Genomic DNA, 25,723 nt, shown 5'->3' on the forward strand with positions numbered 1-25,723 from the left:
TAAGGACATTAGCATATATAATTTATGTAGGTGAGACAAACAGGAATAGAATAAAGAAATATACTCCTTGTATAAGGATAATTCTATCAGATTATCCCCAATTCAAATTTTGAGTAATATTTGAATCTATTCTCACTATAGAAGAATCTTAGAGTTTCCCAGCAGTTGCTCAGTCTTTCACCAAATCATTTGATAGCTTGTACTGAATGGAGAAAGATGAGATGCATACAGGAGACAGGATAAAAGCAACCTGACTGAGACAGACATCAAATTATCTGATTCCATATACCTTTCTAACACGTCAGCCATGAACAAATATACAAATGATCTAAGGCAAGGTATTTGAAATTGTAAAAGTGATCTGCTATTGAATAGGAAAATAAATTTAGTTACAAACACCAGCATGTATTAAATAAAACATACAAAAATATAACAGAAAAGAGCACTGCCAGGGAGTCAGGCTAAAAACTCTGAACTTTTGTTTCAGTTTCATTTTTACATTAATACCTGTGGGAAATGGCTTAAAATGTACATTTCATTTCTTACTATAGATTGTGGTAATAAAAAAAAAAATTAAAAAATGGGAGGGACTAAACGCTAAGATACCTTTAAGTTCAATCATTCTTGCTTCTCTAAGAAATTTAATGAATGTTGGAGGGAGGGAAGAAAGAAAAAGGAAAGAGATGGATACAAAAAGCATTCCCTAAGGAAAGTGCTAAGTCTGATGATTGAAATACATTTTAAAGCCCCCCTTGCAGGCTCAGATAAAGGAGAAAGAAAACAATGAGGAAAAGGAAAAGACTGGAAGCTAGTGAACAGATAGATATGAGGTGGACAAAAACAAGTCAGGTAATTCTAAATAACCATGTATGAGGGCAACATTATTCCTTAAAGGATCCTACAATCAAAAACCAGTAGAAGTGTATCAACACACATGTATGCACACCCACAAATACATACATACACATATTTTATTTTGTACAGGAATCTATGAACACATCATTACAGCAAGGATATTGTTGAAATGAAAGTTTATGCCCCCCAAACTCAGATGTTGAAATCTGCCTTCCCAATGCAATGTGTTAGGAGTAATGCTTTTTAATTAAGTCATGAGGGTACAGCCCTCATGAATGACTTTAATGTCCTTGTAAGAAAAGATACCAGAAAGTTCTCTCCTTCCTTCCACCATGTAAGGACATAGTAAGAAGGTAATTGTCTATGAACCAGGAAGTAAGTCCTCACCAACACAGAATCTGATGGTACCTTAATCTTGGACTTTCTAACCTTCAAAATGGTGAAAAATAAATTTCTGTTGTTTACAGGTCACCCAGTCTATGGTATTTTTGTTATAAAGCCTGAACAAAGTAAGGCAGGTATTAATATTAAATTTTTAAAGATACACTTTGAGTAAATATATGCTTACCTTTTATAAGAACTTTATTGATCCACAAACCTCACTGACACTTGAAAATGCATGCTCTTGTTATGTGTCAAAGAATTTCTCAGGCTCAGGACAAAAAATTCTCCAAATACAAGTCTTAGTTGAAAATTGGAAGTAAAGAAGAATCAGTAAATAAAGATCAGCAGAGGTCTTCTTCAACTAAGCCGCTGGAAAAACAGCAAATACCTAAAAAATAAACAAATAAAATAGCTTCAAATATTCCTATTCCAGAAGGAACCCTAAACCAGAGCAAAAATGTAAAAGGCAGGCTGGAAAAAATTTATGACATTATATTTTAGGTTTTTAGGGACAAGTGTTAAGTCTAGTCACTAATCATTCTTTCTATTTTCTATTTTATCTCCTGGAAGGAAGGGAATAATTTTATAATACCTAAAATAAAAGGTATTATAATATTTTAAAAATGCAAAATACCCCACTATAAAACAAATCATACAACTTCGTTTCATTGCAATGACAGAAAAATGTTCAAATAATAAACACACTACTCTATTAATACATAATAAAATATCAAGCAAAAAATCACATAAAATAAAAATGGAAATTTGACGTTTGAAAACAAATATGAAAAAAATTCCATTGAAAGTGGATTCCAAGGAATTAATAAGATATAAAATTAAAATACAGACATTAAAGGCAATATTATTTGTGAATTAAAAATTAATTTCATAGTCTTTTTGCTGAAATATCTTATCATCTTTAATAATATACTTTCACAAATCATTATCTGACACAAATATCTCTCTATATAAAATCTGCAAGAATGACAACTGAATTTCTTAAACAGCTATCAATATAAGTAAAGAACTTCTTAATAATAATAATTTACTAAACATATTATCACTCTCTTCTAGATTTCATTCTATATTAGTTTAACTTAATCCCAAAAATCTTTTAGAGTTTATCAGTAGTTCAGCATATAAAAAATGGATAACAGTAATTAGGCAATATAATATAAAACATAAATCAATAACATAAAACTGAAAAATATTAGGATAACAGAAGTAACTGAAATCTACTTCAGATAAATTAATTCCTTAACTACATTTTCCATCATATACTACTAAAACCAAATAACAAAACAGAATTTCTAAAGAATACAAATATATGTAGGATTGATCTCTAAAAAGATTTCCAATGTTTTATGCTCTTGTAGTAAATGTAATTCATGTTTTATTAAGAGAATGTTTTATCACATTCTAATGCAGCATTTCCTCATTTTAACTTTCAATCTCATCTGAAAAAGTTATAAACAGCACGTTTCTAAATTATCCTACCTGATAAAAGAGTGATATGCAAATTAACTATCACTCTGCTACACCTACAAGCCAAGCCCACCAACCAATCAGAGCAAGTATGAAAATTACCCCCAACCAAGCCAGCTGCCACCACATAGAGCAGTTGCTTGGCTTGGATTTCCCTGGCAATGGAGGAAGCCAAGCTTTCCACACACCCTGGCTGGCCCAGGCCTCCACTCAAGGATATAAAGTTTCAACTACAGAAGATAAATCCCAAGAAAAATGGTGGCAGCCAGGGAGCTGGAGAGAGCAGGCTAGGGTTGACCCCGGCAATGGAGGAAGCCGGCCTAGGCCTCCAGTCCAGGCTACAAAGTTTCAATTATAGAAGGTAAATAAACCCCAACAGAAATGGCTGCCGCCATTGAGCAAGCAGAAGGCTTGGCTCCGCTCTAGGCTACAAAGTTCCAATTGTAGAAGATAAATATATCCTAGATACCAGGGCCTCCGCTTGGGTCACCGAGGGGCAAGGCTGGCCTGCAAACCACCACAGGCCCCTTGCCCAGGCCGCCACACACTCCAAGGGAACCCTCACCCTGATCTAAGACACCCTTCAGGGCAAACCAGCTGGCCCCCACCTATGCACCAGGCCTCTAACTAATAAAAGATTGACCATCACTCCAACACACAAGATCAAGATAGCTGCCTCACGTGTGGTCAAAGATCCTTCTCCCATGTGGACACAAGATGGCCACCACAAGATGGCCAGCAAGGGAGGACAGTTGGGGGGGCAGTTGGGAGTGATCAAGTCTGCAGGGGAGGGCAGTTGGGAGGGACTAGGCCAGGCGTCCTCAAACTTTTTAAAGTGGGGGCCAGATCACGGTCCCTCAGAGAGCTGGAGGGCCGGACTATATGAACTACTAATTCCTACTGTAACACCTCGGCTGCGCTCACTGCCCAAAAAACCTGGCGGGCCGGATCAGACTCCTCTGCGGGCCGCATGTGGCCCGCGGGCCATAGTTTAAAGACGTCTGGACTAGGCCTTCAAGGGAGCAATCAAGCGTGCAGGAGAGGGCAGTTAGGAGTAACCAGGCTGGCAGAGGAGGGAAGTTGGGGGCAAACAGGCTTGCAGGGGAGCAGTTAGATATCAATCAGGCTGGCATAGGAGTGGTTAGGGGTGATCAGGCTGGCAGGCAGAAGCTGTTAGGGGCAGTCAGGAAGGCAGGCAAGTCAGCAGTTGGGAGCCAGGAATCCTGGATTGTGAGAGGGATCCCAGATTGGAGAAGGTGGTGGCTGGGCTGAGGAATCCCCCGCCATGCACGAATTTCGTGCACTGGGCTTCTAGTATAATATACTAGTGACCCAGTGCATAGATTCAAGCACACTGAAAGGAAATTAATTAGAAGGTTCCAGCAGGGAGGGACTTGGTGAAATGGGCTGGACATGCCCTGGAGTCAACCCCTCAGGGTCCCTCCCTGGTTGGCTGCACCTGGGGTGGCACAGTGGCTCAAAGGGTGTCTGTGGAATGGGTGGGGTCCCTCCAGCAGGTGGGGTCCCTCGGCCAGGCCTGAGGGTATCGAGCCAAAACCAGCTCTCCGACATCCGAGGAGTCCTGGAATGCAAGAGGGCAAAGTTGCTGTAGTACAGGGTGTGGAACGCAAACGCAAGTGTACAGTAAACCAGATTCGGGGCCAAGAGTGCTCCAGCAACAACATAACCCATGGCAGAAGGTGGAATTGCATGGCCCCACAAGGAATCAGGCTCCCTCCTCTCTGGTTTCAGAGTGTGTCACCCAAGAACCGCTGTTTCCAAGTCACTGCAACTTAACAGCGCCTGCGTTAAGCATCTTTCCCCTGGTGGTGAGTGCATCATAGCTACCGGTCAGATGGACACTTAACATATTAGTCTTTTATAGATGTATGAAAAATATCTAAATATTGTCAGCAGCTGCTTGAACAGCAACATATTTGCTTGGTTTTTCTGGATGGTAGAAATAAAGTTGCTAAATCACTAAAATAATGTGGTTTAGCAATTTTATTTCTCATCTTTCCCTTATAAAATACAGACAATTTTTATTCTATGGATTACTCTTTAAAAGTGGAAGACTTTCAAATATCTTTTAAATATTCCAACACATGTGTATTTGATGAATGTGTACTTATGAAACACAATATATACTGTCATACTAATGTGTCAATACTATTCAGAGAACAATGGCTATATCTTCAGAAAGTGTGACAGTAGCCAAAAGAAAAATTGACACTACAATCAGTATCCTGAGTAGTTGTAATTTGTTTTGTTTCTAAATACACACTTTATAACCAGGTCAATTTTACATTTCTTACACTAGTAGGATTGTAATTTATTTTCTTTCTTTTAACATATATTATTGATTTTTTACAGAGAGGAAGGGAGAGGGATAGAGAATTAGAAACATTGATGAGAGAGAAAAATCAATCAGCCGCCTCCTACACACTCCCCACTGGGGATGTGTCCATAACCAAGGTACATGCCTTTGACCGGAATCGAACCTGGGACCCTCCAGTCCACAGCCCAATATTCTATCCACTGAGTCAAACCAGTTAGGGCTGTAATTTCTTTTCTTGTTCTGCTAGGACGTATCCAATAAAAGATCTCATTGACATACCATCACAGAAACCAGAAGAGAGGAAAAAGACTACAGGAGAATCAGGAGACACAAAGACTACCTGTACAGTAGTCTTCCTCAACAATCCACATGCAGAAGGAATCTTTACCACAATCTCACTGAAAGGATATACCAGTTCTTTTTCTAGTTATTCTCTACAGAATTGCATAAATTCTGAGAAATCTAGAAATAGACATACATATGCATATATAAAAATTATTGTCAGTGTATAAGTTACTGCTGCCCAGGGACTGCAATAATTTATGTAACATCTGTTTTCATATTTTTCTAATTTCTTTCTTAATTAACATGCATATTTAATGCATAAATGCTCAGACCACCTCTTTTATCTGCTGACTGTGCCTCTTTACTTTTGAAGTTGTGTACTCCTAGGAAGAATCAGGATAGATGGAAACCAAACCTTATTGAAAGCACTAATTTTTAAATGTAAAAAAACAAATAAACCAATTTTCAAGAAAATACTGAAATCTTAAGGTTTTCATAAGAACACTTCAATATGCCAACAAAGCATGCAGTAAATTAAGGTCCAAATACCAAAAAACAAAAACATAATTCCAATTATTTATATTAATCTTGATTTCTCTTTAACTTTTATAAGAACTCAGAAATCCATTACAACTATGATTATTTGACTTGGTAAGTTTTGTTAGTGTTCCAAAATCTTTATGCCTCAGACAACTAATATAAATGAACACTCTCCATATATTAATAGTAAACATCAAGAAATATGCAACCAACTATTTCCTTTTTGAACTGTAAACTTCAAATATTCTGTACATGGGAGGAAAGGGGAAAGTTCTCATTCTAAAGCTCATTCAAGTACAATCAGTTTCTGGAAGCTCTTAATCTGAACTGGAGAATTCAAAACTCAAAATATTACTTAGATTTAGTTTTAATAGAAAAAATAAAATTAGACATTGGTCAAGCCAATGTTACAATAACTAAAATATTGCCAAGTAACAATGTTTAAAATGCCACCACTGTGACTCCATGTATACTTACCTCACTTTAGAATTAATCACTAGTTATGTACTTCAGTCAGTCATTTAATATTTCCCTTCCATTGTCAGGGCTGTTTATAGACATTGAAACTGTCTCAGCCAAGAACTTACATTTTATTTGGGAAACAGACAGTAGTACCCAATAAATATACAAATACATAATTATAAGCAGAGATAAATGCTATTAAAAATATACAGTGGGGAATCATGAGATTTTATAACAGGAGACTGATTTAGTCCAGAGATCAGCAAAGACTGAAAGAAATATTGTTGAATATGAGATTGGAGAGGTATGATTCATGTAATTGCTCACTCTGAATTATATATATATATATATATATATATATATATTTATATACACACACACACACACACACACACACACACACACACACCGTATTTTTCGGACCATAAGACGCTCCGGACCATAAGACGCACCAGTTTTTAGAGAAGGGAAATGAAGAAAAAAAGATTCTGAAACAAATAGTGTCCTAAAATATTTTATGTGCATTAAAACCCAACATCACAGTCATAAACACAGTAATCAACCCTGTAAAGTAAACAGCAGCATTTAGAACCATTTTAGAGCTGGGCAAGCACACAGAGACCACACAGAGCGGGGCAAGTAAAAAAACTTTTTTTTTAAAGTATATGTGTAGGCTATATTTGGACCATAAGACGCAGGGACTTTTTCCCCCCACTTCTGGGGGGGAAAAGTGCGTCTTATGGTCCGAAAAATACGGTAAATAATTCACCTGAATACTAAAGTTTTCATTATGCTACATATTTAGTAGGTTTGGTACTAACACTCCATTAACACCAAGAAAAACAAAAACAATAGAAACTATCAAATTAAAAAATGAGAAAAGGACCTGAACAGACATTTCTCCAAAGAGGACATACATATGGCAACAAACATATTATATTTTAAAATTCTCAACACCACTAATCATCAGGAAAATGCAAATCAAAACAACAATGAAATATCACTTCACAATTGTCAGAATGGCTAGCATTTAAAAATAAATAAATAAAGCAAATAAGTGCTGGTGAGAATGTGGAGAAAATGGAACAACTGTTGGTGAGATTGGAAATTGGTACAGGCACTATGGAGAACAAGAAAAAGATTCCTCAAAAAATTAAAAGTAGAACTGACAAATAACCCAGCAATTATACTTTGGTTTATCTATATGAAGAAGAAAAACAAGCAAGCAAACAAACAAACAAAAAAACTAAACAAAACAGTAATTAGAAAAGATATATGTCTCTCCCCCCCATGTTCATTGCATTATTTACAATAGCCAAGATATGGAAGCAACCTAGTTGTCCATGAGTAGATGAACAGATGAGCCTACAGAGCATTATTTTACTAAATGATATAAGTCAAAGTCAAATACCTCGTGCTTTCAATTATATGTGGAATCTAAAATAAAATGAGAATAAACAAAACAGAAATGGACCCACAATTACAGATAATACGCTAAGAGGAGGAGAGAGGAGGATGGGTAAAAAAAAACAACAACAAACTAACACTCCAGCAAAATAAATACAGGAAGATCATACATGTAACAGTGCTTTTAGTCAACTAACTCAATAAAACAGCAGTGAATTCATTTAAATTACATGTCATTCTTTTGCCACTTATAATGGTAACTTTTTAAATGTATTCTTCAAAAAACACTTTCAATTTATTTAAAGATTCCAAGGAAAAATATTACTCTTGGTGTCATATTGCAAAAAAATGTTTAAAACTACGTATATTCAAACACTCTTAAGAAAAATGCTCTCTGAGGTTAAAAAACTATAAATTGGTAAAATGAAAAGAAAATAATAAATGAAATATAGTATACCAAAACTTCTGGTTTTATTATCAGAACTTTTGGTTTTATTACTAACATTTCTGGTCTTATTCTTTTTTTTAAATAATGTTTTTTGTGTTGTTGTTTTTTTGCATACTAGAAATTCAATAAGAACTCTGAGGCAATTGATTATTACTCTCTAAGGTCAGAAACCCAAATAAGGCACCTGATTCTTAAGACATTAAAAAAACTAATAAATAACACCCAAAGTCAGCCTTTTAAGAAATGATCCTTGGCCCTGGCCAATATCTGGAGGGTTGATACTCCAAGGTTTCAGGTTTAGTACCTGAGCAGGGCGCCTTCAAGAGTTAACTAATGAATGGATACGGAAGTGTATCAATGAGTCATATTCCCTCTCTCTCTCTCTCTCTCTCTCTCTCTCTCTCTCTCTCTCTCTCTCTCCCTCCCTCTCTCTCTCTCTCTCCCTCCCTCCCTCTCTCCCTCCCTCCCTCCCTCTCTCTTTTTCTCTCTCTCTCTCTCATTAAGAAAAAAAAAATCCTCAAAGTCTTTTGTGTTTATCTTACAGTTATTTCCCTCATCCAATTATTCAATTGAACAGAAGGGAGAGGTGACAGCAAATGCATGGTTAACTATCAAGACTCCTATAAGAACAGATTTCAGTAATGCTATTGAAGCCTTTAAAAAGGCTGGTAACCCTACTCAGAAGTACATCCTTCCCAGTCCTCTGTACTGAATCACTCACTGCATAAACTGAGTGAATACCAGGCCATTTCCCAGAGCAGTATTTGTGGAAGGGTAAAAAGCTCTAAAGATTACATTACCTAATCTAAAAGTGTTGCTGCTTTTTTGACAATGGCATAAATACTCATTGAAATAATACTTAATTTCATTGAAAACATTCAGAAGTAGCCTCATCTAAAGACTATCAACATGTAAAATGTACTTTTAAACTTACCACTGCCTTTCTACTGTAGAGCCTAAGACCATCGGCTTTACAGCAAATAAACATTTTTAAAAAATGACAACAGCCAACACAACAATAGCCATCCAGTGTGAATGAACCAAAGGTATGCCTTTTTTTAGTCAGATCAGCAAAAATATATTTTTTTGGAATGCTGCAGAATTTTAGTTATTAGTTTATGTGTGCCATGCGAAGAAAAAGGTTGAAAATCGCTAGACTAGAACACAAGAAAAGGAGATCTTTTATTCTATCACTACCCTACTGCCTCCTTCCTGCCTCTCCAACAGTAGGGTCAGTGGAATTTTCATCAAGCATTTTTATTCTATTATTTTACTAAAATCTTTACAGTTATGATACATAGGACATAATATTATCATTAATGCTACCCCAAAATAAAAAACTAATACATTATTTTTAAGGAAAATTATTAATTATTAATTTATATAGAAATTTTAATAAAATCATTTTTGAAATAAAATCATTAGCATAAGAAATGCTTAATTTAATATACTTAAATGACAGGCTATTCTTCACAAGAGAAAAGTCAAATAACGCACTTTACAAAATCATAAACTTTGATAAGGTTCAGGTCAGACATTTAAAAAATATTTTTGTTAAAATCAAAGCATACACTTTGATAAACAGGTCATTTCTATATTAAACAAAAACAACAACCAAAAATAAGCCAGAACTAGTAAATAATAACAACACCCCAAAGAAAATTCTTGATATTCACCCATAGCTTCAGAAAGGACAGCTAATCCCTACTCTGGCTGCAGAACATAGTAAGAAAGAGGGAAAAACTAAAAAGAAATATCTTAATCAAATTCCCCTCCAACAGTTAATTCAATTTTACTGGAGAAAATGATTAACCATGTAAAAGCTGCTATTGCTATTAAAATTAAATCAGGCATTTTCTAGAATATCTTTTTGGAAAGTAATATACAGGTAATATTTCAGAAAAGAAAAGTGATCTAAAGAGTCAGGTAATTATTTATTAAAGTAATAATTTTTAAACCTTCATTATTTGCAAGAAGTTAAAAGATTATCATTAGACTGAGGTAATTACAAACCATTAATACAAACTACAATTTAAAATATTTTCTCAATAACATCTAGTATACACTATAAAAAAAATTCCACATATGGTAGTGAATAAAAATGGAATACAGATTTAATCCAATTTAAAGTTTTACATACTGACCTATGTGCCTCATGGTCTCCCTCAAACATGAGGGATCTTTTTACTTGGAACTTCATGTAAATTTGAATCCACATTTTCTATCTTTCTGTACTCATTCTAATTAACAACTTAATGTACCTGCATCTAACTATAAATATTTTATTTTTTATACCTGAAACCTGCAGTTATCCAAGTTTATGAAGAAAAAGAAACCCAGCCATGAAGACAGAGGAGACACAATTCAGAGATGGAAGATGCTGATGACACCTCGCCATACCAGCAGACAGCAGCTGCGTGTTGCTGAAGGATGCCCAGGACCAAACCAGAGACAGTCAACCTGCATTACCACCATTTGTCCACCAACCAGATCTGAAATATCATGGCTGACATGTACACATAAGAAACTATTTGACATTGAAATTGTGACTCAAAAGAACTTTTGGCCGAGAAAAGAACTCACTACAGACTGATTCATTTGCCTCTCAGCATAACCATTATGGCTTGTTGCAGTTTAGATTCTTACAAGGGTATTTCTTGGATCACATGATCTCACACATCTAGAGGAAATAATGAACAACATAAACTGATTAACAAAAACAGATCCAGAGAAAGTGAAGCAGTGATCAGACTCTCAAACCTCAGAGGGAAAGTAGGGGAGGGTGGGGGTAAGGGAAAGAGATCAACCAAAGGACTTGTGTGCATGTATATGGGCCTAGCCAGTGGCCATGGACAACAGGGGGGTGGGGGCATATGTGGGGAGGGGTTTGGGATGGCAATGGGGGAAAAGGACAATTATGTGAGACCATAATCAATAAAATAAATAAATTTTTTAAAAAGAAAAAGAAACCAAATTTAACCTTAAAGAAAAAAATTTTAAAAAATTCAAAATGGGCTTACAGTAATCAAGGAGAAAAAAGACTGCTCATTTCCTGGAGAATAGACTAGCAATCTTTTTGTCTACTGAAGGTTTTATGTTATTAAAATACTGCATATTACACAACCAACCTCTTAGTAGCAAAGCTATCACATCATTTCATAAGATGCAGAAAACACTTTTTATAATATTCAACACCATTCGTGATTTTTAAATTATTTTTTAACTATTTTTTTAAAAAATTACCTTAAAGTAATGAAGTGAATGAAACAAATCTTTACAAAAATCTATAAGAAATAGAATACATAATGGTGATACATCAGAGACATTCCCTTTTGGAAAAAAGAATAAAACATAGATGCCCACTATCACTTTTTTCAAATATATTTTTATTTATTTTAGAGTGAGTAAGATAGAAACATTGAAGAGAAACACTGATGAGAGAGAATCATTATCAATTGGCTGCCTCCTCATGCCCCCCAGTGGGGAAAGAGCCCGCAACCCAGGCATGTGTCCTGACCAGGAATCAAACAAAGGACCTCTTGGTGTATGGGTTGATGGTGGGTCAACACTTAAACACCAAGCCACTGAAACACTGAGCCACCCCACCCCACCCTACTATCACTTTTTCTGGAGATTATACTAAAACTTCAAGACAGCATAATAAGATAAAAATAAAATGAAAGGTAAAATAAATTTAAAAAAAAAGTGGGGGAAACAAAGTCACGTTTTCAGATATGATAGTCAACTTAAGACATCCAAGAATTCAGAAAGTTTGCTGCATTTCTTATTTTAACTTAATATGTCTACTTTCCCTGATCCATGATTATCTCGTACCTTTTTGTTGCCTTATACAGTTGCATTAAGTCTTTACTAAGAGTCACTAACCAGAACTACACATTTATGAAGTTTGACAACAATGGGATAACGTACCCCACTACAGAGATCTGTTGCATTTTCATTGCATTCTATTCTTATACCAAATTGCCTCTATAATTAAAATATCTTTATTTTGCCTGGCCAGTGGCTCAATGGTTGAGTGTTTACCTATGACCCAGGAAGGTCACAGTTAAATCCCTGGTTAGGGTACATGCCCAGGTTGTGCACTCAATCCCCAGTGTGGGATGTGCAGGAGGAGGCAGCCAATCAATGATTCTCTCTCATCATTGGTGTTTCTATTTCTCTCTTCCTATCTGAAATCAATAAAAATATATTTTAAAAAATTATATATATATATTTTTGAGAACTATTTGGGGCCAGATCCTCAGAGTGGCCCAATATCTGTAAGTATATTCTAAAATATCTCCAATATAGACTATAATTTATTTCCTATATCAGAATAAGCGAGTCAGAGCTCATTATTCTTAGTGAAACATACCTCAATTTACTTAAAGAATCACTTTGCAACTGCAAAAAATGAGAGCACTTTCCAGGTCCCTGGACAGCCATGCAGCCTTCAGCAGTGATCCTGTACTTTCTTGCCATTTGCTTTACCAGAATTTTGCTTCCTATACCTAAGTCTGGAATGTTTTACTGTCAGCTTCCAAAGGGCTCCCACTGTTTCTATGTACCACTCCATTTAATATGGCCAATTTAACCATACTTTTCATTTCCTACCTCTAATATGGTTTCTAATCCATGAGAGATTTTTTTTTTAAATTATCACTTATTTATTTCATATTTTGTAGGCATTTTCAAAGTCTAGAGAAGGACTGGTATTACATGACTAATTGTCTAACTTATGTTTTTCTGTTTTATTTTGTTTTATCTCAAACAACAGCAACTTCTTTTCTCAGAACTGCAACAGCTAGAAGTCCAAGACTAAGGTGTCAACAGGTTTCTTTATTTTTATTGAATTTATTGGGGTGACATTGCTTCACATATCCATTGGCTCCCATGATGGAAGGAGACTGCTATTTCCAGTTCTTGGCTATTGTAAATAATGCTGGAATGAACATAAGAGTGCATATATTCTTTCAACTAGTGTTTCAGTAATCTTAGGATATAGTCCCAGAAGTAGAATCTCTGGGTCAAAAGGCAGTTTCGTTTTAATTTTTTAGGAACCTCCATACTGTTTCCACAGTAGTTGTAGCAGTCTATATTCCCACCAACAATGCACAAGGGCTCCCTTTTTCCACATCCTCGTTAGCAACATGTTATTTGTTGATTTGTTCATGGTAGCCATTCTGGCAGGTATAAGGTGATATCTCATTGTGGTTTTAATTTGTATCTCTGTGATTAGTGACATTGAGCATTTTTTTATATGTCTATTGCCCATCTGTATATCCTCTCTGGAGAAGTGTGTATTCAGGTCCTTTGCCCATTTTTTAATTGGATTGTTTATCTTCCTGGTGTTGACTTGTATAAGTGCTTTATATATTTTGGAAATTAACCCCTTCTCAAATGTATCAATGGCAAATACCTTTTCCCATACAATAGGTCCCCTTTTCATTTTGTTGATGGTTTCTTTTGCTGAGCAAAAGCTTTTTAGTTTAATGTAGTCCCATTTGTTTACTTTTCCCATTGTTTCCCTTGCCCTAGGATATATTGGCAAAAACATTACCAGGAGACATGTCTGAGATTTTATTGCCTATGTTTTCTTCTAGGACCTTTATGGTTTGGCAACTTACATTTAAGTCTTTTACCAATTTTCAGTTTATTCTTGTGCATGGAGTAAGTTGGTGATTTGGAAAAAAAGAATTGAACAGGTAATTGTTTAACTTTTCAAGAGTTCTTCCCATTTTTCTTATGGGACATTTTCCTTCAACATCATATTTACAAAAATACAAATTCCTTTTTACCTAACTCCTGCCTTTTTAAATTACTAAAATTGTTCTCTCATGGTCCAAATGTAATTTCCATTCCCAAGATTTATACTTCCTAATTTCTCTGTAGCCTTAATACCAGGATCTCCTTTCTAAAATCCTACTTCCCCTGTTCCTACAATAGACCCATTCATCAATTCTGACACTGCCATCTTATCCACATGTAGAAGTTCCGCTACATCTGCCTTTGGCTGATTCCTTTCTTATTTTATTCTCCCACCACCAACACCTTTTTTATTATTTTTTTTTAATTATTTTTGGCTTAGTAGTCTCATTCATGACTCCAACCATTTACTTCTGTCCTGATGTCTCTAGTTCTGGCTTGGATCCCAAGAACTAGACCACGCTGGCATGTACATTACACCCAAAGTAGATATTGCCATTTGGTTGGGTGCTGCCTCAAATGACTTCTCAACAATGCTCTAGAGAGACCCTATAATATCAGATGGAACTACCATTAATAAAGAAACCTACTCACTATCTTCAATCATTCCCTAAATGTCCCCACCTGATATTCCATATCAGCACCTAATAAGCAATGTATGGACACAAAACTAAGTATCTTTCCCCAAAACTGTCTATTACACATGCATCTCCTTGTAAGGAAATCTTAGTCTTCAATATTTATCTCTTTTGCATCTTCATATCCACATTGTTGCTAAATCTTACTTCATAACACCAAATTTACCTTTTTATTCTCCAATGTCATGTACTAATATAAGCACTTAATATCTCTTAACAAAGATGCTAATAGGGCTAATTTCCTAACTAGTCTCCCATTTGCAGTACCTTCCCTTTTCTTTCAATCTTACTAAAGTATTGCAAATATATCTGATCATCTTCTTTATCTATGAGCAACCTGTAACCACCCAAACTCCTTATTATTGCAATCAATATTCTTGACAATGGAGCTATAAGGTTATATCTGCTCTTAGTTGTATAACTTCTCATTATGTATTCTATAAATATAGCATCTCTATTCCTTATTCACAGTTTCTTCTGGCCTACAGGGTCCCACTTTCCTTCAAATTAGAGAAAACTAAAGGGAGTGGAGAGAAAAATTGAACAGAACCTGAAAATGCAGCGGGTAAATGTGTGAGTGAAGAAGAATCAAGAATGACATTCAGATTTGTAGCACATAAAATGAGATATATGATGATATTAGTCACTTAAATAAAACTGAAGGCATGTGAGAGAAAGGACTAAAACTTATTAAGTGACTGAGACATCTCAAAGTGGAAATGGACACCAGATAGGCAGGTAGACATGTAAATCTGAATCTCAGAAGACAGGTGTAGACTAGAGATATTCCTCTCAGTATAACTGCAATATGGATGGTAATTTAAGCCACAGGTTTGCTTAGAACATCATTATTAACAGAAGTCAAAAGGAAGATAGAATATAATTATTTTAAAGGTCTGCAACATGCTGTTAGAAGCCAAGTAGAGAAGGAAGAACTGGAAGACTATAAAGTTACAACCAAAGATTGATTTTTTAGAAGCTAAGGGGTGAAGGGTGCACTTAGAAGAAGGTAGGTTTACAATGTTGAATGATACTGAGAAGAAAAATATGAAAGTAAAAGAAAGATAGAAAAAGAAGTCCAGTCGAAACCGGTTTGGCTCAGCGGTAGAGCATCGGTCTGCGGACTGAAAGGTCCCGGGTTCGATTCTGGTCAAGGGCATGTACATTGGTTGCGGGCACATCCCCAGTAGGGGGTGTACAAGAGGCAGCTGGTCAATGTTTCTCTCTCATCGACGTTTCTAGCTCTCTATCTCTCTCCCTTCCTCTCTGTAAAAAAATCAATAAATATATATATATTTTTTTAAAAAGAAGTCCATTAGATTAAAAAACCCAGAGGTATCAATGCTGCCCTTAGTTTTGAAATTGGAGAAAATGGAATGTAGTTGCTGAGGAGTTAGATTGTGTGGTAAGGAAATGAAGGTGAAAAGATAACAGTAGCAACAATTCCTTCTAAAAGTCCGGATATGAAAAGAAAAAGTATTATAGAGAATTACATAAATACTATAATGTCTGTACAGCACTTCAAATAGTTATCTCATGCAATTCTATCTTTTCTCCCACTGATAGCTCTAAACATAGCATTACTCATTCCTACCAGTGTCAGGAATAAGGCAAGAATACCCACTATACCCACTACCATTTTTTACTGGACATATTAGTAAATGAAATCAAACTAGATAAAACTATTAAAAATACAAAAAAGAAAAATTGGAAAAGAAAAAACAAAATCATTAGAGAAAAAAACCTGTAGATAGAAGTACTAGAAAAGAATAAATAAAACTATCTGCTGATGACCTAATGAAATACCTGGAAAAACCTAGGAAGTAAATGCTAAAACTAAAAAAATAAAAGAATCCAGAAAGGTGGCAAGACATAAATGAACATGAGAAAATCAGTAGCACTCATACACACAGATAAACCCAGATAAAATACATATATAAGAATCATCAACAGACGCTAAATCTAGGTTGAAATTTTTATGAGGAGCAGGATATTTGCATAACCTTAAAGTGAAGTGTTCCCCCACAGACTGGTTTTTAGTTGCAACAGAGGAAAAACAACAACAACAACAACACTGTAACATGATAATGAGATCTTTGACAACACACTGACCAAATAATCAAAATTAACATCACCAAAGTGACTCCAGATGTGATATCCTGAGAAGGACACAACATCATTCGTGTAGTATTCATGATTACAATACATATGCAGAATCTAATTATAAATAAATAGCAAACAACTACAAATGAGGAATTATAGACAGACAGACAAATTGAAGACTGTATTATTCAAAAATGTCAATGTCACAAATTAAAGAAAGCTAAAGACATATGACAACTAAATATAATACCTAATCCTAGACTGGATTCTTACTGATGGGAGGAAATGCTATAAAGAATATTATTGCTTCATCTACAAATACAGAATATAGTTGTCAGGATATATATAAGTATTATATATCAAGAATGTTAAATTTACAGAAGCTGATCATTGTATTTTAGTTATAGAAGACAGTATCCAATTCTTAAGAAACATACACTGACAAACTTTTAGGGATAATTGAATCTCTGTTCAAATTTTAACATGCTTACAAATAACCTGTGAATTGTGAGTAAAAGATACAGTAGGAATGTGGTTGGGACCGATATTTGTTTTTATAGCAAGCTCTCAAATAACACCGATGTTATTGAATACGGACCACACTTTGGGTGAGGGTTTCAGAAACCTCAGGAGAAAAAGTTGAGGACCCTAACTTGTAAGTAGCCAATGCTATTCTTTCAAATTGCTTTTCAAAAATATAAATTCTCCCATAAGAAAAAATTGAGCTTTCATTCATTTATAAAATAAAAACATTGTACAATAAAAAGAAATTACTGATAAGAGATCAACCGAAGGACTTGTATACATGCATATAAGTACAACCAATGGACAAAAACTCTGGGGAGGGAGGGTATGTATGGGGGGGGGGGGGCAATGTTAAAATATGTACACAGATAATAAGTTAATTAAAAAAATAAATAAAAAATAAAAATTTAAAAAAAGAAATTACTAAAATCATCATTATCTACTGACAATTATTTTTCTTTAGAAATAGCAGTTTTCTGCAGGTAATCATAAGAGTGCATGTACAAAATAACTTTTTAGTCTAAATTCTCATTCTACTTCTATTTCTAAATGCCAACAACACAGAAACACACTATGGTAGTCAGGAATTTCTATGGTGGTCAGGAACTGTCTCCAACTTTTCTTACACTCACAAGGCTACAACGAGAAACTATTGCCCTGCCTTCGCCCAAAAAGTGGCATTTATACTAAATGATTATTTACTAAACATCTTTCTCGATGATTATTTACAGCAGCAGTGATTTTAATAAAACCATTCTGAAACATAAAACTGATTAAACCGACTGCTGTTGTGGGCATACACAACAGCTGATCATAATTATTCAAGATTTTTATTCTTACAGATTTTCTTTCAGACTTTGAGAATTTTTCCCCATTCTATACTTTTAGCTTGATATTGAACTCATAGAAGTAAAGAAAAAAGGATTATGTCGATACAATAAAATTTTAAACTACAAAGTCAATTCAAAAACTAATAAATCAGATCATATACAACTTAAACCATGCACATGCTAAAACTAATAATCACTATGTATTTTGAGTAACAAAATTAAGAGTTTAAAGAGTGACCTATTGTGTTGTCAAAGATTGTATGGCTTTCCCTGTGCATAGTATTGTCATTTAACCAAGTTCTACATTACACATGACTATTTTCCTCATTCTTTACCAAGGAAAACATTACAAAATTAGAAATTATTTATCTTTATAACTGGGTTTCTTGATATTAAACATTTTAAAATTTTATTCCATTACAAAACAAAGACATTTATCTTTTCATTACATGTTAGATGATGCCTTTACTTGACTTTTTATAATAAAGTAATTTTATAGTATTTTTGTCACAGTGAAGGACAAAGATAAGCCAACTGTTTAGATTCCTCTCCTTTATGTTGTGTCTTTGATCACTAACAATGCTGCGAGAACAGCCAACAGAAGGCTGACATTTCGTAAAATATGCAGTGATAAAAACTAATACTGTAGCATCTGGGAGCAATATATAAAATGCAGAAATACACCTAATAACAGTGGTCTTAAATAATAAGTTACTAAAAGCTAAATAAAAAGTATACCTACAGAGGGGGGAGTGGCAAGTTTACAAAGGTATTTTTGGTACATCTATTTCTAAAAACAAAGTTTTAAAAATAAATTGTCTATAATACTTTTCCTGCTATTCCATATTTAAAAGCCAGCCACGTTCTAAGAATAGAGTTTCTTTACTATATACCTTTCCACAACTGAAGAACACACTACAAAACCATCATAGAAAGAAACTATAAAAAAGCAGAGGAAATTTCTTTTTCTCACTTGAAAATGTCAAATCGATAATGAAAAATCTATATATAACTTTTAAGACAAAGCACAGACCACAACCAAAATAAGTTTTAAAAACCATATAATTAATGCCAGTAGTAATACATCCTTTCACAATCTAAGGCTTAAATTAACATCCTTAGTACATCACAGCAAGTAAATTGTGCTCTAATATGTTTAAATAATTTAACTTTACTGCTAAACATTAGTTTTTTAATAGTGGGAAGCAGGTAAGGCAATCAATAAAGACCATCCAAGAGCAATCATGTGAATTATCTTTGAGGCATTTGGTTTAATATTCCACCTATGTCTGTCAAAGTCATGGTCCATCAGCAATATTTTTGTTGTGAATATGAATATATATATATATATATATATATATATATATACACACACACACACATACATATATATGTATATATATTTTTTTCATATATATGTGGTGAGAGAGAGAGAGAGAGTGAAAATATAAAAGCCATATTCAGCACTTCAAAGAATTCTGAATTAACTTTACCTAAAGAAAATATACAACAGTTAAGTAGATGAAAGGCAATTGTCCTTGTGCTTATAATTAGCATCTGAATTTAGGGATTTCAATGCCTAATGCATACCCACCAGCATGTTATTCTTACCATGGCTTTTTATGTCATTTAATGGAGATAGATATTCTTTTCCCTCCTCATATTTACATCAGCGCTATTTTTTTAAAGCTGTTATAATAGGTTAAACAGCAGTCTCTACATCACTCTTCATCTCCCACTGGACAAAGAATGGCATTACAGGACTGAGAATAGAGAAGGCATATTTACATTCCTAATGCTCCTAACTATAACGTTTATGTAAATTATGATACTACATCTGCAAATACAATCATTTTTTGTTTCACAGCATACTTTGCCATTCTTTCAACATTAACTTTCGATGGTTATTAAAATCTCAACAACAAAAAAATTGTGCCTTTGTTAAAAAGAAACAACAGGCCCAAAATAGAGCACCTGTGCTAAGTCCAAGTAAGCAAACCAACACTTACACCTAACCTAAATGCAGCTTTAGCCTCTCCCAAGAATGTAATTTTAACCAATCAGTTTGGAACTTCCTGGCTAGCACCAGTGAGGTAATCTGCCTGGTTAGAGCCCCTACCTTCCCCAAAAGGAAGGTGAATTTACCTAAAACAATCCTTTTTTTTGGTTTGTTTATGATTTCCTTGCCCCACCTTGTTTCTACCTTTAAAAACCTTTCCTTTTCTGCACCTCTTTGGAGAGCCTTTCTATTAGCTAGATGGGAATCTGCCCATTATGAATTACTGAATAAAGCCAATTAGAGCCTCAAATTTACTCAGCTGAATTTTGTGTTTAATACACTAAAAAATACATAATGCTATTTAAGCCACTGGGAAAAACCACTTAAAGTTAAAATAATAATGTATTTAATTTTATTCTAATATTAGAGGCCTGGTACATGAAATTCATACACTGGGGAAGAGGGGGTATCCCTCAGCCCAGCCAGCACCCTCTCCAATATGGAACACCTCAGGGGATGTCTGACTGCAGATCAGGCCTAAACGGCAGTCAGACATCCCTCTCACAATCCAGGATTGCTAGCTCCTAACTACTCACCTCCTTGGCTGCCTGATTATCCCTAACTGCTCCCCTGACTGCCTGATCACCCCCAACTGCCCTACACTGCCAGCCCAATCACCCACAATTGCCTTCCCCTGCAGGCCCAGTCACCCCCAACTGTCCTCCCCTGCCAGCCCAGGCATCCCCAACTGCCCTCCCCTGCAGGCCTGGCTGCCCCAAACTGCCTTCCCCTGCCAGCCATCTTGTGACAACGTGGGGTGGCCATCTTATGGCAGCCATCTTATAACAACATGGAGGTGGCCATCTTGTGGAGCCATCTTGTGACAACATGGGGCAGCCGTCTTATGATGATGTGGGGGTGGCCATTTTGTGGTGGCCATCTTGTGATGATGTGAGGGCGGCCACATTGTGATGACGGGTGCCCATTTTGTGACGACATGGGGGTGGCCATCTTGTGATGCAAGGGTGTGAGGGTCAATCTGCATATTACCTCTTTATTATATAGGATTATTCTCCTATAAAAGAGAGCTTTACTATATTAACTAAGAAATTCTAATAGTTTTTATTTAGGGGATCTTTCTTTTAAAAGTATTTTCATTATCTTTTAATTTTTTCACATCACTTAAGTGATAGCATTTACTACAATTGTTTTAACGTAAATAAAAAGTGTAAGTTATTCTTTACATTACTTTGTCTAATGAGTTTACCCAGAGGTAGAGTATTTAAGTATTATGTACATTTAGAAGAAAACAATTCAGTTTTACCACTTGAAAACCTATGATTTCAAAAGTAATTTACTCTATTAAAATGTATTTTGTAAGTCAGAAAAATTATACATACCAATCATAGAGAAAATAAAGGTAACAACTCTCTGGTTTTTTCAGTTGTCAATAAAGTAGCAAACTACATTCCTCAACTTATTTAAATATGTATTTTAAATTAGCTACAAAATATTTATATCATTCTTCTAAAAAGTAGCATCTACATTCTTCTAGAAAGTAGCATTCTACATGAAAGTAGCATCCATGCCTCTTTTGTTTAACTATCAATAATGTTTGAATATTATCAATTAATAGTTGTGGAAATAATAAGTGAGGAAATATCAATTTATCATCTGAGATTTATAATGAATTGTACTTAGCCCAGAAGAGAAATGCAAAAAAGTATATATAATATGGGCCCTGCTCTCGACATTTAAAATGCATTAGCAATACAGGACCTAGACCCAACTAAAACCAACAGTATAAAACCATACTGAAAGTGCCTTGTGGGTAACAAAAATCAAAACAAGAGTTCAGAAGAGGGTGAGATCACAGTAGAATATACTGGTCAGAAAAGTTTTACAGAGAGGGCAGAACATGAGCTGTAAGTTAGAAAAGGCACGTTAAGCTTTTAGATGAGCAAAAAGAAAACAGGATAGACATCATAGGGCAAAAAGGAAAAGAGATATGAAATACTGTGGAATAAGAAAGAATGTACAAATGTAGTAATGTTCTCAGTATTCTGGGATCATCTTAATAATAATGGAAGAACTAATGGCCTGATGCACAAAATTAGTGCACATTAAAAGGAAATTTATTAGAGGAAATATTTTAATATTGCTATTTGCCCTTTATAATAAATCTGACAAATGCCAATTCTGTGAGGGGATGGGGCTCCCGCCGCCCTGCTGTCTGGGTCCTGGATGGCATTCCTGTGTGTCATGAGGCCAACAGCATGCTGACCAATGGCCGATTCCACAAGGGATGGGGCAGGGCTCTCACCAACCTGCTATGAGGGTCCTAGGTCAGGGTATACGGCTCCCTTCTCCCTCCTATCAGAGTCTGGGGTGTGCCGCAGGACCCAGAGTCAAGTCCCCGCCCCACCAGTGCACACCTGCCCGCGCACGCAACTTCACCCACCCATACCTGCCAGGCACGCAGCCTCCTGCTGATCAGTCATTACGGTGTGAGGGCATCACGACCAATAGCATATTAGCTCTTTATTATATAGGATATTGGTTACTGACCAATAAGAGGATAAGGTTAAGTGGTAAAACAGAACAACCTTATGAGAGAACCTTGACTATCAGGATAGAGATTACTAATTTCAACCTATAGACAAAGTGAAACCATTGAAGGTTCCTAAGCAGGAGAGTGACAGAGTAAAATCAATGCTTTAGGAAGATTAATCTAACAGCAATATGATGAATTTGAAGATATCAAAAATTCAGATTTGAAGATAGCAAAGATTTCTGAAGTATTGAATTAGGCTGACTATTAGAAATAGTAAGGAATGGCAAAAGCAAAAAATTATTAAGACTATACACTGACAAATTAAATATGATGTGTAAGGGAGAAGACAACAGTGAATTCCTAGGTCTATGAGACCTAAGGGATAATGGGAGAGAAGGTAAGAATGGGTGGATTTTGTTGGAAAGAACAGGTCAAGGAAAACATATATTCAATTCCAGACATTTGCTGTGATGAGAAGCAAAATATTCAAAGAGTAGGAAATGAGAAAACTAAATTTTAGAGTTCATTATGAAAATGTAATAGTTGAAAATCTTGAAAAAGGGAAAGAATTACTATATAACTGTATATATTAAATTAACTAATTTAATTTAATGTATATATTATAGTTAAATAGCTATTTATATAAATTAACTAAAACAAAATAATATGGAATGACTGGCTTTACTACATAACTAGAGGCCTGATGCACAAAATTCACGCACAGGTAGGGTCCCTAGGCCTGACCGGTAATCAGGCTGAGCAAGGCCTTCCTTTTTCCGGCTGCCAGCTGCCGGCTGAGGCCTTCTTCATTCTGTGCCATCCTGTCATGGTCAGCAGTCGAACTCCTGGTAGGTTGAACTCCCGAGGAGACAATTTGCATATTAGCCTTTTATTATATAGGATTTCAGCCTAAAAAGAATGACTCAAGAAAATAAAGGACACAGTGTCCAAAGAGAGAGCACTCAAAATAACCTTACCGAAAGTTGTTAAACAAGCAGGGTTGTAAGAAATACTACAAGAAATTATTTTTAAATATTTTGGTTTTAGAGTCTTTCTAGAGATAGAAAATATTAGAACATAAACCAGAGTAAAAAACTAAGTATCTTAGGAAACTAAAACTTTTAAACACATAAGTTCCTATTTTATTATTTCTCTCTCACACACACACACACACACACACAAACACACACACACACACAGAAAAATTCTAGAATAAAATACTAAAAAAAGAATATGTTCATCTGTATTTTATGTTTTATATCAATGACATTACTCCCCCTATTTATTCATATTTATATTATTTCTTATCACTATTTTCTCAGATTTAGGTCAGTAAACTAATATATTTAGATATTTCCTAACTTCAAGGAGAAAAACATCTTAACAGGTAATGTACATATTTTTTAAAATATCCACACAATCCTCTTTGAGTCTACTTTACAGAGTAGAGCCCATAGAAGAACAAAGAGTTCACAGAGAAAACAAGAATTTTTTAAAGTCCCATTCCCCCACCCACCCATCACTGGAGCTAGTACAGAGAATAAACAGCACAAACTTCAGGAAAAAAGACTCAGAACACCAAACATGGTAAATGTAAATGTAAGGTTTTAAAAAGTTGTTTTCCAGAGTGCACTTTATCTGAAGAACCCTGGGAATAATTTAATTGTGTCAAGATTTAGGGATTCCACTGGAAAGGGGAAAGCTTTCTAAGGTTTGATCTTCTCCATGATAAATAAAGAGGAGATATGCTCATTCATCAGCACAAGAAGCACTTGTTCTGATAAGTAAGTGAATGTATGCACTCTACGTGGGTGTCTCACTCTACTAAAAGATATGTAAGCTAATCAATAAGTCAGATATGTTCTTTAAAATGCTAAGTGGTTGTTTATGTGTGTTAGATTTTCTGTATGGCATACTAATGTACTTTCCCCGTATGATATAGTGAACTTGGAGATGATAAATATGTAGAATATCTGCTGCCTACATTTCCACTGACAGCAAATGGAGTGTAAAACCAGCATTGAAAACTGAAAAGAAAGAAATTAACTTTAGAAGTATGTAGCACTGGTTTAATCTAAAACCTGATGGATTCACTATTAAATCAAGGACACAGGATATATAAATTAGGAAGTATCAAATATCTACTTAGCTTATTAAAATAAGATATATGATTAAAAATCATAAATGGGTCTTTTTTTTTTTTTAGACTGTCCAAAGAACAAGTTAATCCATTTGAATACAAACTATATTTTGTGCTTTGGGAAAAATTCCAGACCACAAATTTAAGTTGAAGAGTAGACTTAAATGGCAATTTGGCCTTTACATACACATAAAATACTTAATTGCTTTCTTCAATTAACGTGGTTTAATCTAATAAATAAAAATGCTCAAAAACGTGAAATAAAAACTTCTGAGTACTTACTTTATTTAAAAAAACAGCTGTACTAGTAAAATTGTTTCCATAATATAATAACCCCAACCCCCCAAAAAATCAGCAGCTGTTTAAATTAATGCAATAACCAGCTACTTCTTCAGTGTAAGATAAAGTCTAAAGAGAAAAGGAGAGGAAGATCCTGTTTTAATTCCTCCCCTTTCCAATGTAGCAGTTTAAGGACAGCATCAAGCAAAACAGCAGCATAAATTTAGATGCTAGAACCTCAGGATTCACCTGTTACCTTGTCACTAAACACTGAGGAACATGAGAATGACAGACTTCAATGGCAAAAAAATAAAATTAAATTAAATTAAAAAATTAAAAAATGACTTAAGCCATCATACTATATAAACATATTTGGCTCCTTTTTCCAAAAATAATGACCAAAAAAGAAATGACACACAATCTCTCCTTTCTGACTTCTATCAAGTGAGCCTAGAAAACTATTCAAAACCTTTGCAAAATTGTCTAAGATACACAGAATATGAAACAAAAAAAAATTAAGAAATGAAACATAGATTTGAAAAACAGGGACATAGAAATGTGAGTTTTGATTTTTATTCATATTTAAATAATTCAACTGGATACTCACATGTCGAATAACCATATAACTCATTGTCCAAAATGGGACATTCCTAGGAGTGAAAAAGAGCTGTGGAAGACAGAAAAACACACCAATCCCCCCAAAAATGCCCATGTCTCTTAATCTCTAGGACCTGTGAGTGTGTTA

At 34.9% G+C, this 25,723-nt stretch overlaps 1 protein-coding gene across 4 annotated transcripts in view; it reads right to left on the reverse strand.

Annotated features, from left to right (window-relative positions):
* TBC1D5 (TBC1 domain family member 5) overlaps positions 1-25,723 on the reverse strand; it is a 368,525-nt gene that overhangs the window by 278,077 nt on the left and 64,725 nt on the right. For all 4 annotated transcript variants that reach the window (XM_036431572.2, XM_036431570.2, XM_036431571.2 and 1 more), the window contains one exon: positions 1,424-1,627. The gene's annotated coding sequence lies outside the window, so the exon portion shown is untranslated. The remainder of the gene's footprint in view (positions 1-1,423; positions 1,628-25,723) is intronic.

The sequence above is a fragment of the Pipistrellus kuhlii genome, unplaced genomic scaffold (assembly GCF_014108245.1).
Source record: "Pipistrellus kuhlii isolate mPipKuh1 unplaced genomic scaffold, mPipKuh1.p scaffold_m20_p_11, whole genome shotgun sequence".
Lineage (NCBI taxonomy): Eukaryota > Metazoa > Chordata > Mammalia > Chiroptera > Vespertilionidae > Pipistrellus > Pipistrellus kuhlii.